Raw genomic sequence first — 16,584 nt, forward strand, 5'->3', positions numbered from 1 at the left:
ACCACTACACACCTGTCAGATTGGCTAAGATGACAGGAAAAAATAATGATGAATGTTGGAAGGGATGCGGGAAAACTGGGACACTAATGCATTTTTGGTGGAGTTGTGAACGAATCCAACCATTCTGGAGAGCAATCTGGAATTATGTCCAAAAAGTTATCAAACTGCATACCCTTTGATCCAGCAGTGTTACTTCTGGGCTTATATCCCAAAGACATACTAAAGAAGGGAAAGGGACCTGTATGTGCCAAAATGTTTGTGGTAGCCCTGTTTGTAGTGGCTAGAAACTGGAAATTGAATGGATGCCCACCAATTGGAGAATGGCTGGGTAAATTGTGGTATATGAATATCATGGAATATTATTGTTCTATAAGACATGACCAGCAGGATGAATACAGAGAGGCTTGGAGAGACTTACATGAACTGATGCTAAGTGAAATGAGCAGAACCAGGAGATCATTATACACTTCAACAACGATATTGTATGAGGATGTATTCTGATGGAAGTGGATTTCTTTGACAAAGAGACCTAACTCAGTTTCAATTGATAAATGATGGACAGAAGCAGCTACATCCAAAGAAAGAACACTGGGAAATGAATGTGAACTATTTGAATTTTTGTTTTTCTTCCTGGGTTATTTTTACCTTCTAATCCAATTCTCCCTGTGCAACAAGAGAACTGTTCAGTTCTGCAAACATATATTGTATCTAGGATATATTGCAACATATCTAACATATATAGGACTGCTTGCCATCTAGGGGAGGGGGTGGAGGGAGGGAGGGGAAAAATCGGAACAGAAGTGAGTGCAAGGGATAATGTTGTAAAAAAATTATCCTGGCATGGATTCTGTCAATATAAAGTTATTATAAAATAAAAATAATAAAAAATAAAAAAATATATAAAAAAGATTAACCAGGACTTTGTCAAGAACATATGGTTGGAATTTTCCACATTTTCCTTTAGGGTCTGTCCAAGTTAAAATTGTGGAGCTTTGTAAAGAAACTGCACACTGCTTAGACCAGCAAGGGGTCAGATCCATTTTGAGTTGGCCAAGATTTCAACCAGTGTTTTAATGTTTTCATAGATTTGTCAGCACCTATGTCAATTAGCCCTGAAAGTTGCTTCTCCTCTAGAATGAGTCTCATCTGAGGACCAGAATCTATCATAGGCTGTGCCTGGAAAGTGGCTGTGCCATTACTGCCAATGCTATAAGCACCCTGGTTTTATTTTGAGTCTTTCCTATTTTCTTCTAGGAGAGGATCAAAATCTGAGCTATTCATGTATTCTTTTATACTTCTATTACTTTATTGACCCAATATAAAACACTTATTTCTTCTAGAAAATCCTCATCCACTACTCTCAGAACAACCATAAGACCTTTCAATGCCTATCTGTTCCTTCATAGTATCAACCCCATGGTCCCTAATAGTGAGGACTCAAATATTCCTATTGGTACCTTTTATACCCCATTTCTGGAGTAACTATTATTCAAATAGTGGCATGGAAGTCCAAGCTGGCACTTCCTGCTGTTGCTCTGGAGAGACTGGCAATAGTTGATAGCTGTTTGGGTATTACATGAGATTATACTAGGGAGAGGACAGCCCCCATTGTTTGGGGGGGCAGGGTTGGCCCTTGTAGAAGTTTTCCAATTCAATGGGTTGCCCTTCCTTGGTACATTGGGAATGACATTCAGAAGCCCTTCAGGTGACATTCAGGTGTCCTTCTGACACCAGAGACAAATTCCAGGTGGAGTTTTTTTCCCTCCTGTTCTCTTTTTTTTGGCTGCTTACATTCTTTAGCCAGATGTCTCTATTTCCCACAATTAAAACAACATCTTCATTGCCTATTTTAGTGACTGCATTGCAGCTGCCATTATGGGTAGCATTATGGGTAGCAGTGCCAACATCTCGACACTTGCACATGATGTCTGTGATTGTCAATGTTTTCCTATTGGCAGCTAAAGCTTGTTTACAATCTTTACTACAATTATCATAAGCAAGTTGTTTTATTAAGATGGCACCAGCTGTGGGTCAGCTGACTATTCTTTGGATGGCCTATCCTATTAATAAACTGTTCAAAGTATTAATAAGCTGCTTGAGGTTCAGAAGAGCCCTGTGATATCTTTGTAAAATTGCAATTGGCCTCTCCCTTGGCTGGTAATTTTAGCCAGGCTACTTTAGCAGCAGCTGCAGTTTGTTGGTATGCTTAAAATGTCCAAGTTAACTGGGTACTTACAATAAAAGGATCAGATCCATCTCAAAAGAAATATTTACTTGGGATTGCTGATTTCTATGGGCTTGATCAGTACAACTGTCATAAGGAATCATTTTCCACAATAAGTAATCTCCCCTTCTAAAGAAATTTTTTACAATAATGCTATCAAAGGGACATAAGACTGAAGCTGTGATGTTCTTTAGCAGCACCATGACATGCAAAGCTGAGGGTCTATAGACAGAAGTGGCTTTGTGTAAGTTCTTTGAAATTATGTTGTCTCATGTTGTCTTATGACTCCCCCAGGATTATTAGGATCAGGAACTTCAATTACTGGGAAGGCTTGTAATAACACTAATGGTATGTATTCCAAACGATTTACTGCTCCAAGGATTGCCTTTTGTGTGGGAGAGTATGATGATTTTTGAATGGGAGAAACATGGGGAACTCATGATGGCTCTTCAGAGACTGTTGCTTTTTATAAAAGTATAATCTAAAAAGGGATTAGAAGGAGGTAATGGAGGAGGTGGGGGGAAATTCAACAGCCTGTGTTCAGAGAGATTGCCTTGAAGGTGGCTATTCTCTGTTGATATAGCAACATCATGCTTAATAATTCTCCTAACCTTTGGTACTTTCATTTCAGAAGTCAGAGTTTCAAAATGTTGCAGATAGAGAAGGCTATCTCTCTAGAACAGAGAAATGTATCATATCCTTCTTTAAACCTCTTATCCATCTGTTTTCCAATTTCTTCCCATCTTTCTAAATCTATGGTTCCTTTTTTTCAGAAACCAAGGTCAACAATGTTTTTTGCATACAAGAAATTCCTCCAATTGTTCTTTTGTGGTGCTAAACCCTCTTTCCCTAATTAATCATTTAAGGACCTGTAAGTATTGATTTGGGTCTTTGAACTGTTATTGACCCATATCAGTAAAAACTGAAAGTAAAGAAAATCCCCAAATAAGCCTAGTGAATAAAAATATTTTCCCTTACTCTCTGTAATTTGTGAAGCTCTGGGTGGTAAGACACAACCTCGTCTCTTTTCTCTCATATCCCTGTTCAAGCACAAATTACCAACAACTATCAGAGGTGCAGAACAAGACAGTGAGGAAAAGCAAATAGAACAAAGAAAAGGCTTGGGCTAAGTAGCATTGGTCACAATGTATGCACCTGTTTTTCTGCATTTTGATTATTACTTTCTACACATCCCTAGAATGGGAAAGAGTAACAGAGGAGGGCTAAGGGCAAAGAACAAAAGAATCTTTTCAAATCTTAGATCACAACCTGTAGAGGGCTACAGACAGTAGGGGAACTCTTGGTGAGGTATAAGACCTTTCAGCCCAGAGGAAACGTGCTGACAATGTCTGGTTTGGCTCTCATCTCCCCTTGGGGATATCTCAGCCTTCCTGAGAAGTGGGAGGGGGAGGAGTAGGGGAGGCATGACAAGCTGTATTCTACTTGAAGCAGAGATACTTTCAGTAAAGAGGTATTTACATAATAATAGCAAGGTGCTTATAATTAGTACATGCTCAGTGTGCTATAGTGATGTAATTGTAATGTAGTTAGCACATGCTTAGTGTGCTGTAGTGATGTAATTATACTAAGGTATAAATAAATAAAGGGATCTGTATTTGACCATTTACCTTCGTGCCTCATTACTCCTCTTCTAATTCCAAGGACTTGGGCTGGTATTGAGATCCTCCAGAGAGCTAGTACAGATGATACATTTGGCACGTAAACGTGGGGCCCTAGAAAATAGGGTACACAGCAACTCAACTGACATGATCAGCGAGTTTAGTGGAGAAGTCCCTGTGACCCAAGAATAGGATCATTATAAAACTAGGCAAATGGGAAGAATAGGTAAAGGTTAAACTAGTCTCTTTTGTTTTTTTCAGCTGAAATGGGGGAAATACTAACAAAAGATCCTCCCTCCTGAGGGAAGTATGAAGCATGCTTAGTTAAATTAATAGAGAAGCAAGGTTTGCTGGTAACTCAGAAGCAGAACAATGACTTCTTAAATGTAATAAGAGTGAATGTCTCCTTGGCTCTCTAAGAAGAAAGATTAGAGCCAGAGATGTGGAAAATAGTGGGAAAACAACTAATTGGATATTAGAAATTCAGTTCCCAAGGAAACATTCCTTATGTACTATGTAATAAAATTTGCTTTAAGGAATCCCACAAATTTTACAACAAGGAAAGATTTTAACTTGGGTGGCCAAACAAGGAAATATCAAGAGAAAAACAAGCAGAGGGTTGGTGGCTGTAGCTTCAGGGGGTACAGAGCTAAATAAGTCTTTTTTAGTATTTTATTGATTTATGTTATTTATTACTGTACTAGGAGATTTGGGATACATGAAAAGTTGGGTGAGAAACAAGTTAAGTACCCTGCTGATAAGTATAAAGGGTGTGGTGCTTCTCACTTTTAACAGCTCAGTTTCACTTCTTGCCTACATCTGGGCATTTGCCCTTAGGGTATTCCCCATCTTCTGATCCTCCTCCCTCAACTCTGCATTCCTGAGTGGGAGAAGAAGGAATGGGAGGGACAATGATGCCAACAACACTGCCCATGCAGCTGTTTTGTCCACCTCCTAAGTCCCTATTACAAGAGGCATTATTTAAAACAAAGGAAGAGGGACTAGGTACATCTGATTTGAGAATGGAAACATATCCTGTGATTGAAGAGCCTGACTCTTCAGGTCAGGAAAAAAGAAGATACACTCCTTTTAATCTGGAAATTATCAAAGATCTGAAAAAGGCTTGTACTTTTTATGGGTCTAAATCATATTATGTTAAGATGCTGTTAGAGAATTTGGCTTATGGAATTTTAACCCTTAGAAAACATTTTTACATTCAAAGATTCTGATAAAGGCCTTATTTCTAAAATATATAGAAAATTAACTCAAGTTTATAAGAATTCAAGCCATTTTCCCTTTGCCAAATGGGAATATGAACAAACAATTTTCAGATGAAAAAAATTGAAACTCTTTCTAGTCATATGAAAGGGTGTTCTAAATCACTATTGATCAGAGAAATGCAAATTAACACAACTCTGAGATACCACTACACACCTCTCAGATTGGTTAAAATGACAGGAAAAGATAATGATCAATGTTGGAGGGATGTGGGAAAACTGGGACACTGATACATTGTTGGTGGAGTTGTGAATAAATCCAACCATTCTGGAGAGCAATTTGAAACTATGCCCAAAGGTCTATCCAACTGTGCATATCCTTTGACTCAGCAGTGTTACTACTGGGCTTATATCCCAAAGAGATCTTAAAGGGGGAAAGGGACTCACATGTGAAAAATGTTTGTGGCTACCCTTTTTGCAGTGGCAGAAGACTGGAAATTTAGTGGATGCCCATCAGTTGGAGAATGGCTGAATAAGTTATGGTATATGAATGCTATGGAATACTATTGTTCTGTAAGAAATAATTATCAGTATGATTTCAGAGAGGCCTGGACAGACCTACATGAACTGATGCTAAGTGAAACAAACAGAACCAGGAGATCATTATACAAGGCAACAACAAGACTAAACAACGATCAATTCTAATGGATGTAGCTCTCTTCAACAGTGAGATGATTCAAACCAGTTTCAATTGTTCAATGATGAAGAGAGCCATCTACACCTAGAGAGAGGACTGTGGGAACTGAGTGTGGACCAAAACATAGCATTTTCATGCTTTTGGTTGATGTTTGCATGCATTTTGTTTTCCTTCTCAGGTTTTTTTTTTCTTTCTAGATCTGATTTTTCTTATGCAGCAAGCTAACTAAATAAATGAATAAATAAAATATAAATATATATATAGGATTTAATATGTATTTTAATATATTTAACATGTATTGGACTACCTGCCATGGAGGGGGTGGGGAGATTGAGGGAAAAATTTGGACAGAAAGTTTTTCAAGGGTCAGTGTTGAAAAATTATCCATGCATATGTTTTGTAAATAAAAAGCTTGAATAAAAAAATAAATAAAATTTTAAAAAGAGTTATATGACATAAAACAAAAAAAAAGAAATTTTAACCTCCAATGATTGGAAATCTATAGCAAAAACATGCTTAGAATCAGGACAAACCTTGTTGTAACTTTCTGAGTATTCTGAACTCTGTAGAACACAAGCCCAAAGAAATAGGCTACCTGGAGTTAATATACCAGTTACCTGTGGTGAGCTTTTTCTTCTCAAAACACAGCCAGGTGATAAAAGTTCAGATCTTTTATTATCTCCAATATAGCCCGGTTAGCTTAGAGGCCTATCTCTCTGCTTGGTTCCAAGAGCTCTCTCCAAATGTCTTTAAATCCAAAGGTCTGGTCCTTCAGCCTCTGCCTCTGCTTTCTTCAGCCTCCAGCCAGCTCCAGTCTTCATGTCATTCCGGTGAAATCTCGACTAGTAGCGTCTTCCTCTCTGAAGAACTCTCCGGACATCTGAAAGCTCAATGTTGGTATAGAGATAGAATGGGAAGACAAGGTGGGAGAACAAGACCCCAAACCCCATGTCCAAAATGCAACAGAGGCTTCCATTGGGCCTCAGAATGCAGACAGATTCAGGGAAACGGGATGAGGGGCCCAAGGCAAAAAACACTTGGGGCATGATGGCAGCCAATGGTGCACCCAGAGAGTGCCTAGAAGTCCAGTACCCAGACATGACCAATCAGCCAGAAAGCCATATGATGGGAGAAGGGGATTACACAGTCAACCAGCCAGGAAGCAACCTGATGGCAGAAGGGAATTACAATTGGGGAGAATAGAGCTGTATGCAGCTGGGACAACTGAGATACCCCCTGGAGAGGTGAAATCTGTTCCTCTCCAGCCTATGGATCCCTTACCTCCAGGCACAGTAGGCTTGACCATTTCACCTCCTTGTATGTACAAAACAGTGTCTATCCACACACTGATGTGGGAAACTGGGGAATGTGTAGATAATATCCCAGTCACTAATACAGGTAGACAATGTGTGACTTATCACCCAGGAGACGTAGTAGCATCAGGTTTACTCATACAGAATCCTAATAAGCAGCCTCGTGATAGTCACCCAGGTTCTGACTCCAGACCACAAAAACCAGAAATATATTGGACAGCAGCAGTAACGGCTGACCGACCTATGCTCACTATCTATATAAATGGCCTACCATTGGAAGGATTGGTAGACACAGGTGCGGATCGTACAGTTATTAGAGGTGCCAGTTGGCCCAGTCACTGGCCAAAGATTAAAGCAGATACCTATATGTCTGGAGTAGGAGGATCAATAGCAGCTGAAGTTAGTGCTGCCCCTATGAGATGGACTTTTGAAGGCAAAACAGGAGTTTTTACTCCTTTTATAGTTGAAAAAATCCCCATCAATCTGTGGGGAAGAGACGTTTTACAACAATTGGGGTTAAAAATGAGTACTTCGGTTTTTTAAGCAGGGCTGCTGTTGAAGGCCTGCCAACACTTTCACCTATTCCTATCCAATGGAAAACTGATACACCAGTGTGGATAGAACAGTGGCCCTTAAGTAGCGATAAAATTCAGGCCTTATTAGATATAGTACAGGAGCAGCTTGAACAAGGGCATTTACAACCTTCTCTAAGTCCTTGGAATTCACCAGTGTTCGTTGTAAAAAAGAAATCAGGAAAATGGAGGATGCTCACTGATTTAAGAAAAGTGAACGAACAGATGGAAACTATGGGAACTCTTCAGCCTGGACTTCCATCTCCTACTCAGCTTCCTAGAGAATGGCCTCTTTGGGTTATAGACATCAAGGATTGTTTCTATTCCATTCCTCTGGATAAGGAGGATATGAAGAGATTTGCCTTTTCGGTGCCCAGTGTCAATTTAGCTGAGCCTTATAAAAGATATGAATGGACGGTTTTGCCACAGGGTATGAAGAACAGCCCCACTATGTGTCAAATGTATGTTGCTGCTGCTCTTGCTCCAATAAGAAAAGCATTTCCAAAAGTTATGCTATTACATTATATGGATGATATATTGGGTTGTGCACCTGAGGAACAAATTCTAGAAGCATGTCTACAAAAAACCATAGAAACACTAAGATAGTACAAACTATATTGCTATGTGCTCATGTAAATTATGTATAATGCCTCCCATATTGATGGATTTACCATGTACGCCAGAAGCCCTCTCTCCTCGGCAAGTGTGGCTGGGCTCCCCAGAAGGAGATAAGAGAGATCTTCCATCTCTGTTGGAGGCAGAAGAAAGCAGAGGCAGAGACCAAAACATCTTCTTGTAAGATTAGATCAACTCTAATTACTTAGCAGTTAGTAAGGATTCCAACAGTTACCTTTGACCAACTAGCAGATTTAGGTCTTTATGCAGATACTTTAGCACAGATTAATTATCCTTTGACAGCACATGAGCAAATTGCTTCTGCTGCTACTAAAGTATGGGACACTCTCCCAGGAAGGCAAGATAGAGGGGAAGCCTTCACGAAAATAGTGCAAGGTCCAAATGAACCCGTTGCTGATTTCAGCTGTCACACAAATCATTGGTGAAAATGAGGGAACAGAAATTATGGTAAAACAGTTTGCTAGAAAAAATGTTAATGAGGATTGTAAAATAGTTATACTAGGACTTTAAAAGGATGCTCCTTTAGATGAGATCATAAGGTGCTGTGCCACAGTGGACACAAATACCTTTTATGTCCAGACTATGATGCAGGCTTTTCAAGATCTGAACATGGGAAAACAGGGTCCCTCTTGGGAAGGGACTTCCAAAGAAACTCGTCAATGCTTTCAGTGTGGTAAAGTAGGGCATCTGAAAGCTCAATGTTGGCAAAAAGATAAAGTGAAAGAACAGAGTAGGAGAACAAGACCCAAAACCCTGTGTCCAAAATGCAAGAAGGACTTCCACTGGGTGTCAGAATGTAGAGTGGCTCAGGGAAATGGGAAGCGTAGCTTGGCTCCAGGGCCCCAGGCAAAAAGCATTTGAGGCATGATGGCAGCTGCTGTTACACCCAGAGAGTCTTTAAAAGTTCAAAACTCCAACATGATCAGCCAGGAAGCAACAAGATGGGGGAAGGGGATTACAATTAGGGAGAATAGAGCTGTATACAGTTGGGACTACTGAGATAACCCCTGGAGAGTTGAAACCTGTCCCCGTCCAGCCTATAGATCGCTTACCTCCACACACAGTAGGCTTGACAATTTGACCTCCTAAGAGTGCTTACAAAACTGATTTGGGAAACTGGGGAATGTGTAGCTAATATCCCAGTCACTAATATAGGTAGGCAATGTGTGATCTATCACCCAGGAGAAGTAGTAGCATCAGGCCTCCTGATACACACTACTGATATGCAATTTGATGATATTTAGCCAGATTTTGACTCCCAACAACAGAATTCATTTCCCATTAGAGAAAAATAAGACCTATTGAGAAAGAGATAAAGATAAAAAGCTATTTTTTTCTAATACCATTCTCTACTCTAACCCAGATTCCTACAAATCCTGCAGATTCAGCAGTTTTAAACTTTCCCAAAACAAGATTAGTGGTAGGAATGTCCCAGCTTTTAGGCTTTCTCCCTGTTTTTGGAAAACCTTCTCCTCCAATTCCCAAACTTTCTCCTTAAGCCCTATTTGACTAGTGTTGTTTCATTTTCTCAGCTGGACTCCTCCTTCCCTTCAGGGACTGCAGAAGTATCAGCCAGATTGGGCAGAAACAAGTCAAGTGTTCCTTCCCAGAGCATTACTCAAAAGTATCCCTCCTGCCTGCTCTGTCTACCATCTTCTTTTTGCAGGAGTGGCTAAAAATCTTGAATTGTTCATGGATTGTTATGCACTGATCTGGATCAAGCATTAGTCTGGAGACTAGTTGAGTATAGTAGAACAGTATTACAAGGGATCATGATTGATAGATTAATTAAAAGGGATCTTAGATGCCTTTGAGTCTGTCTTTCTCATTTTACAAGTGAGGACACTATTTAAAAAAAAAACAGGGGTTAAGTGATGGGTGCAGGATCACACAATAAGTATCTGAGGCAGGATTTGAATCAAGGTGTTTGTGACTCCAAAAGTCCTGTACCCTGTCCACTACACAATGCTGATTCATTCTGAACTCTCTTGAAAGTCTCATCTCCTTTTGATGTTCCTGATAGTATCACAGTCCTAAGCATCTATACCCTTTACTTAGTTACTTATATGATCCCTTTCTATTGTTGTAGCAATAGTTAATAGCCTCAGAAAAATGGCTGAGGTCTATAAAAGGTTAACCCTTATAGAAGATTTTCCATTAGCAATTACTTTTGGGGTTTAATACTTGAAAGACTTTGTGGTCTACCATCTAGACCACATTCCTCCATCCTGCCCATAAGGATAACATGAGAGATTGCTGAATATTTTGTGGAAATTTAGGGATACTATTTCTCTAACATCCTCCTGATTACTTAGTCTTAACAATCTTCAAGTACAAGGCTTGTAGACCATAATCATTTGCTCATTCCAACCATTGCCACCAGTTGCTATGCTAGCATGCTTGGATTTGATTGTAATGAAACTAATTATAATTAATTATATAACTAAATACACACACCAAGGTGTTTCTGATCATGAGACTCATATCTTCACAATTCTCATAAATCATCCTAAAACTTTATGGAATACAAAGGATGAACATGGTATGACCTAATACTAAAAGATTCTCTGACTTCATTTTATGAGATTTGAGTACATCTCTTTAATCTATAAAAATGAAAGAATTGATGCCTTTTTTATTTAATATTTTATTGATAATGGGTGTTTTGTAGTTAGAAATCATAAAAATAACCATCCTCCAACTAAAGTATACATCCCTGAAAGTAGTAAGTGCAACAACACAATATTTATGATTGATTACCCCTGGAGCTATAGGCTTTTGTAATTTGTTCTTTGTTAAAGGAAAGGAAGACTAGGATTTGATTGCTGTTGAGATCCATGGATAGTGGGGGGACTGCAGACAAAGGGCATAGAAATCTTTTGGCTGCTGGAAACTTTGCTAACTATGTCTGGATTGACTCTCCATCCCTCCCTGCCCCATGGTTGGCAGTTTCTTGAGAACTTAAGAGACACGACAACTTTTGCTATCTCCTGGATTTACAAGCACCAATTAGTGCCTTGGCATAAAGAAAGTGCCTTTCCTTATTATTAGATAACTCCTGCCTATTTCCTAAGGTCAGTATAGGCATATGTAATGACAGGATGAATTTGAAAGTTGGTGTCAGGATGTGTGACTATCTGCAGGTACAGGATGTCCTTGGAGTCATCCATATGACAGTCCTGTCCTAGGCTAGCTGACATAAACCAGAACACTTAAGGTATAGATCACCACAAGTTGCTTTCCTAGAACAAAGAAAATTCCTGATTAATTAATGCATACACGGTATATACTATCTTATGGGACCCTATGGTATATAAATGCTTGGATATTGAGCAATAAAGTGAACTCCTGCCTTCACTTTTCCTCATCACCAGTCCTCATCTGTGATAGAACTCCAGTCAACTCTGCAGTGGGAAACGCACCCCAAATGGGACCATGAGAAACATAATCTTGAATCTTTATAGTTAGAAGTTTATTACTAGTTCTTCATTCCCTAATGCAAATGGTATTTTACACCCCCAGATGTGGTGTCCTGAAAAACCTAAGACCTTGACAACTTGATAAACTTAAAGAAATACTGTCTTACTGCTGTCTGGGAATGATCCCCTAAAGTGATAAGTTTTTGCCTCATATTTAGAATAGAAACTCCTTTATTATGACAAATGTGTCAAGAAATATGTTGATGTCTCTCTCTTCTTTCTATAAATATGTAGCCTTGAGGCCACTCATTACTGACCCCTCCAGTCTTGATGTTGGGGGATCAGTCCTGGCCAGTAATAAATGCTTTTAAAACTTCATTATTTTGGCCGTTCTGTTTTTCTCTTGCTGGTATTTCAGTACCAGAGAGAAACATCTCAAGTGGTGTCATGAACACGGACTTAGAACCAAGGACAGCAGCTCGCCTGATGGAGAGCTCCAGCATGCTGGATAGAGTAATAGAACTGGCAGAGGGAAGAATTCAGTAAGGACTGATTCAGTTTTCAGTGGAATAATGGGGCAGAATATAACTAAAGAGCTTCCCTCTTGAGGGAAGTATGAAAAGTGCTTAGTAAATATAAAGAAACAGGGATTGATAGTTAATCAGAGTCAAATCACAGAATTTTTAGATACAGTTGAACGTACTTCCCCATGACTCCCTAAGAAGGATATGTTAGACTTAGAAAAATGGAAAGTGGTAGGAGAACAATGAACAGAGTATCATCACACCTACGGGCTAGGTTCTGTTCCATCCATATGTATTTCCTATGTATAATATAATTTAATTGGCTCTTAGAGATCCAGCATATTACCAAGAAAAGAAAAGTTTCAGTGTAAGGCTGTCAGGCCACGAGGAGAAAAAAGAAAAAGTAAAAATCAATTGGTAACTGTCCAACTCAGGAAGAGAGTAATTTCTTTATTTACCCTTTTACATCTTCCCATATTGTATCTACCTTTTATCAATTCAAACAGAATATTTTCCTCCTCCTCCTCCTCTCCCTCCTGTAAATATGAAATCACAAAAAGAAAGAGATTGCAAAACTGAAGAGAAACAGGAAGGACACATCCTATAGCAAAAAGGAGAAAATCAGGTAGAAGAGCCTCTTCAGCTTTCCCACTTAGAGGAGGTGCTTTTTTTTTTTTAATAACTTTTTATTGATAGAACCCATACCAAGGTAATTTTTTACAGCATTATCCCTTGCATTCACTTCTGTTCCGATTTTTTCCCTCCCCCCACAACCCCCTCCCCCAGATGGCAAGCAGTCCTTTACATGTTGAATAGGTTACAGTATATGCTAGATATCATATATGTGTGCAGAACTGAACAATTTTCTTGTTGCAGAGGAGGTGCTTTTAAAAGCAAAAGAGGGGAGAATCAACTCTTGGGATTTCTCTAGCCAGTTTTCCCATAATAAAACAGGATCCAAATGGCTTGTGGGACACATCAGACTACACACTCCTTTTGATGTTAGCATAACAAAAGATTTTTAAAAACCATGTTCTCTGTATGGAGCTACATCACTATATGTGAGAATGTTATTGGATAGTCTAGTTTATGAGATATTAACACAGATATAGCTAAAACATGTTTAGATACAGGAAAATTCTTGTTATGGCTATCTAAATTTAGTGAGTTATATCAAGCTCAGGCACAAAAAAATAGAATGCCAGTGAATGGGATTGAGGTGAAGTTTTCTCAGTTTATGAGACTAGGCCTAAGTCACATGATCTCTATTTCCTGAGTTGGAAGGTCAGACCCTAAATCAGTGAAATTACAGTTGCCCACAGGAAGTGGGCAACATTGGTGGCCATTGGTCAAGGATGGTTACTTCCTTTTAGTCTATACAATGAAAAAGCTTGGGTCTTTTGCTATTTAAATCCCAACAAGCAGGAAGCTTGTCAAGTTCCACGAGCACATAGTGGGAGCTGGGATGGTCCCAGGTGTGCTTGGGCCTCTCCCTGCAGGGATTAAATAAATGCTTTCTCTTTGTACCCAAGGATGTCTCTGATTAGTTAATTTGGAAAAGGGGATCTAGCACCCATCCCACACAGTTTATGGGGGCTCGTCCGGGATCTGTGGCTTCCCTGAGAGGTGGCTAGGATCCTGAATTAAGGCAGGTGCCAGATTGGGTTTTCTCTGACCATCCTTAAGATCAGATTCTCAGTCTCCCACTCTGTGAAGAATGAGTCTAGGAGAGACAGTCAGATACAAACAAAAGCACAAGTCTCTGAAGATGAAGAAGCCCAAATAAGAGTGATAGCCAGGCAACTTATGCATGAGTAGCCATGGGGACACTGTCTGTGAATGTGTTCGTGGGTTGTCCTTAGGTAGTGTGAGCTCCAGGATCATCAAGGATGATGATGGAGGTTGTTGAGCCAGGAAGGAGATCCTATTGATGACACAGGACAATGGTGCTCTGTGGTTGGCTTTGGAAGCTAGGTGATTACTTCCAAGCTTGTTCAGCCCAGCCACCAAAGGGTCAACTCTGTGTATTACAGGTCAGGCTGTGAGATTGGATGCTCTGGAGAGAGAGCAGTCCAACTCAAATCTTCAAAGCAAAAAAGAGAGGGGGAAAAATGCACTTGATGAGGTATTTCTGTTATGTGTGGGGAAGGGATAGTTCTCTTCTATGTAATTTTGTCTGTGTGTCTGTGCAGAATGTCTTTGTCATGTCTGTTCTGCGAGCTAGAATTTGTTAAAAAGAGAAAGGCCTGATTTTCCTGTAAACTCCAACACAAATTTTGAACTGCAGGAAATTCTATTGAGAGTAATGATTGGGGAATTTGGCAATTCGTCATTTCAAGATTCCAAAGCAATTCAATTAAATTGGGGCCTTCTTGAGTAGGATAGTGCTTAGAGTAAGAAAAGTCTCTTTCTTCACCTTACCCTATTCTTTGACTGTAGCAGGTATATGTGGGACCAGAGGGAGAGAAATAATCAGTTTAGTGAAATTTGTTATTTGAGATACAATAGTAAAATCAGTTTTATATTATTGGAAATTTAAAGCTGCATTTGATTTGATTTTAAGTTAAAAATATAGATTATTAAAAGAAAGTTCCAGTAGCTTACCTTAGGGGAGGTCACCTTTGTATCCCCCTAATTAGATGATGTGTTGTTTTCTAAAGTGTATATTGGGTTATTTGTAAAATTATGAGTTATGCCTTAAATTTTTGTCAGCTCTGCTGGATATACATATAAGTTTTATGAAATTTGGTCCAAAGTTATTTAATTATGAATCTTAAATTTTAAAATTAAAAAAAGTGATTTAAAGACAGAGACAAGAAAGATTGATTTGTAAAAGCAATTAATAGAATGAAGTATCTAGTTAGAAGGGTTATTGGTTGGGGAGCATGTTAGAGAAAGAGAGTACATTGGAGAAGGAGAGAGTATGTTGGAATCAGAAGGAGAGATAGATGGGAATAGTTATAGGGGGAAGAGATGATGTGAGAGAGAGAGAGAGAAGAAAGGGAGAAGAAAATGGTTGGAAATAAGGGGAAAAGAGAGAGAGAGAAGCATAGCATGTTGGAAAAGGGGAGAAGAGTTAGGTTGGATAGAAAGGAGCAAGTTCCTAGTGAAACTTGCCATTTGCCAGGGGAAAGGAGACACCCCATGAGGTTGGAGCCTGTTTTTGGCTGGCAGGCTGAATCCTGGAGGACTTGGAACCCTAAAAAGAGTTAGTTGTGAGAAGTGGGGGTTGAGAAGAGTTGGTGGAGTTGGGAGAAATGTCATGTGGAATGGAGGAAGGGCTTCCATGTGTAGTGAAGGAAGGGGTAAGAGGATCTTATCAAGTTAGATTATCAGATGACAGCCTAACTTCCCCTTCCCTGACCAAGTGCAGCTGCTGCTTTTTTAACAAACTACAGCTCTTTGGAGCTCTCATATCCCTTGATGGTTAAAACATTAATTGCTATTGTTTAAAGGAACAGTCTACATTTACATGATGTTAATAACACTTTTATTTTTATTTTTCAAGTCTGTAGCTGCTCTAAGAGGTTTGTTGGAACCACAAGTTTTCCGAAAACAATTTATTTCTATTAAGGTGTCCATCTGTCTTCAGCAAATTACTTAATGTTTATCTAAGTGCATAATGGTCTCCTTGTTTAAGGAATATGATAACAAAAACCTAAAGCAGAATTTTAACCTGATTTGATAAGTTGATAGGGCTATTTTTAAAAAAGTTTATTCTCCTCAATCAAAGGAAGTTGACTTAACATTTTTTAAAATAATGAAGTAATTGCTAATTCCAATAAAGTTATTTTATGTGAAATGAAGATATTTTATATTCTATATGAGTTTTAATTGATTGTATTGAATCATCTTAAAGTTGTACTTATTATTTAAAGGAACTCTAAGAATAATATTTTTTGCCTTTGTCCCTTTGAACATGTTTCTGTCATGGACAACATGTTATGGACAATAGAATTTTTCTATGTATTGGACATTTTAAAAGCAAAATGATTTATGTAATGTTGAACTTTAAACCATTTACTTAAATATGAGAAATATGCTATTATTGTGATCCCTGAGAGCTAGATTCATCTGAAGCTTTGACTAATGAGAATTGCTATTGGAGAAAAAATCACTTGGGACTGCAGCTGATATTTGAAGTTTTAAATTCAGGTATTACTGTCTGATGATCAAGCTAGTGATCCACAATCTGAAAGGAACATGCCACAAGCTACTCAGAAGAAATGGTTACAAGTGGAAGTTAGTATATGGGAATGAATTAGAAGGATGATCTTGACCTATGCTGAAGTTAGGATCCTTCTGACTCAATTTTCCAGTGGTATTCTTTTTGGGTAAGAACTGGACCTGATTATTCTTGAGT

Source organism: Antechinus flavipes, chromosome 2 (assembly GCF_016432865.1).
Source record: "Antechinus flavipes isolate AdamAnt ecotype Samford, QLD, Australia chromosome 2, AdamAnt_v2, whole genome shotgun sequence".
NCBI classification, from domain to species: Eukaryota; Metazoa; Chordata; class Mammalia; order Dasyuromorphia; family Dasyuridae; genus Antechinus; species Antechinus flavipes.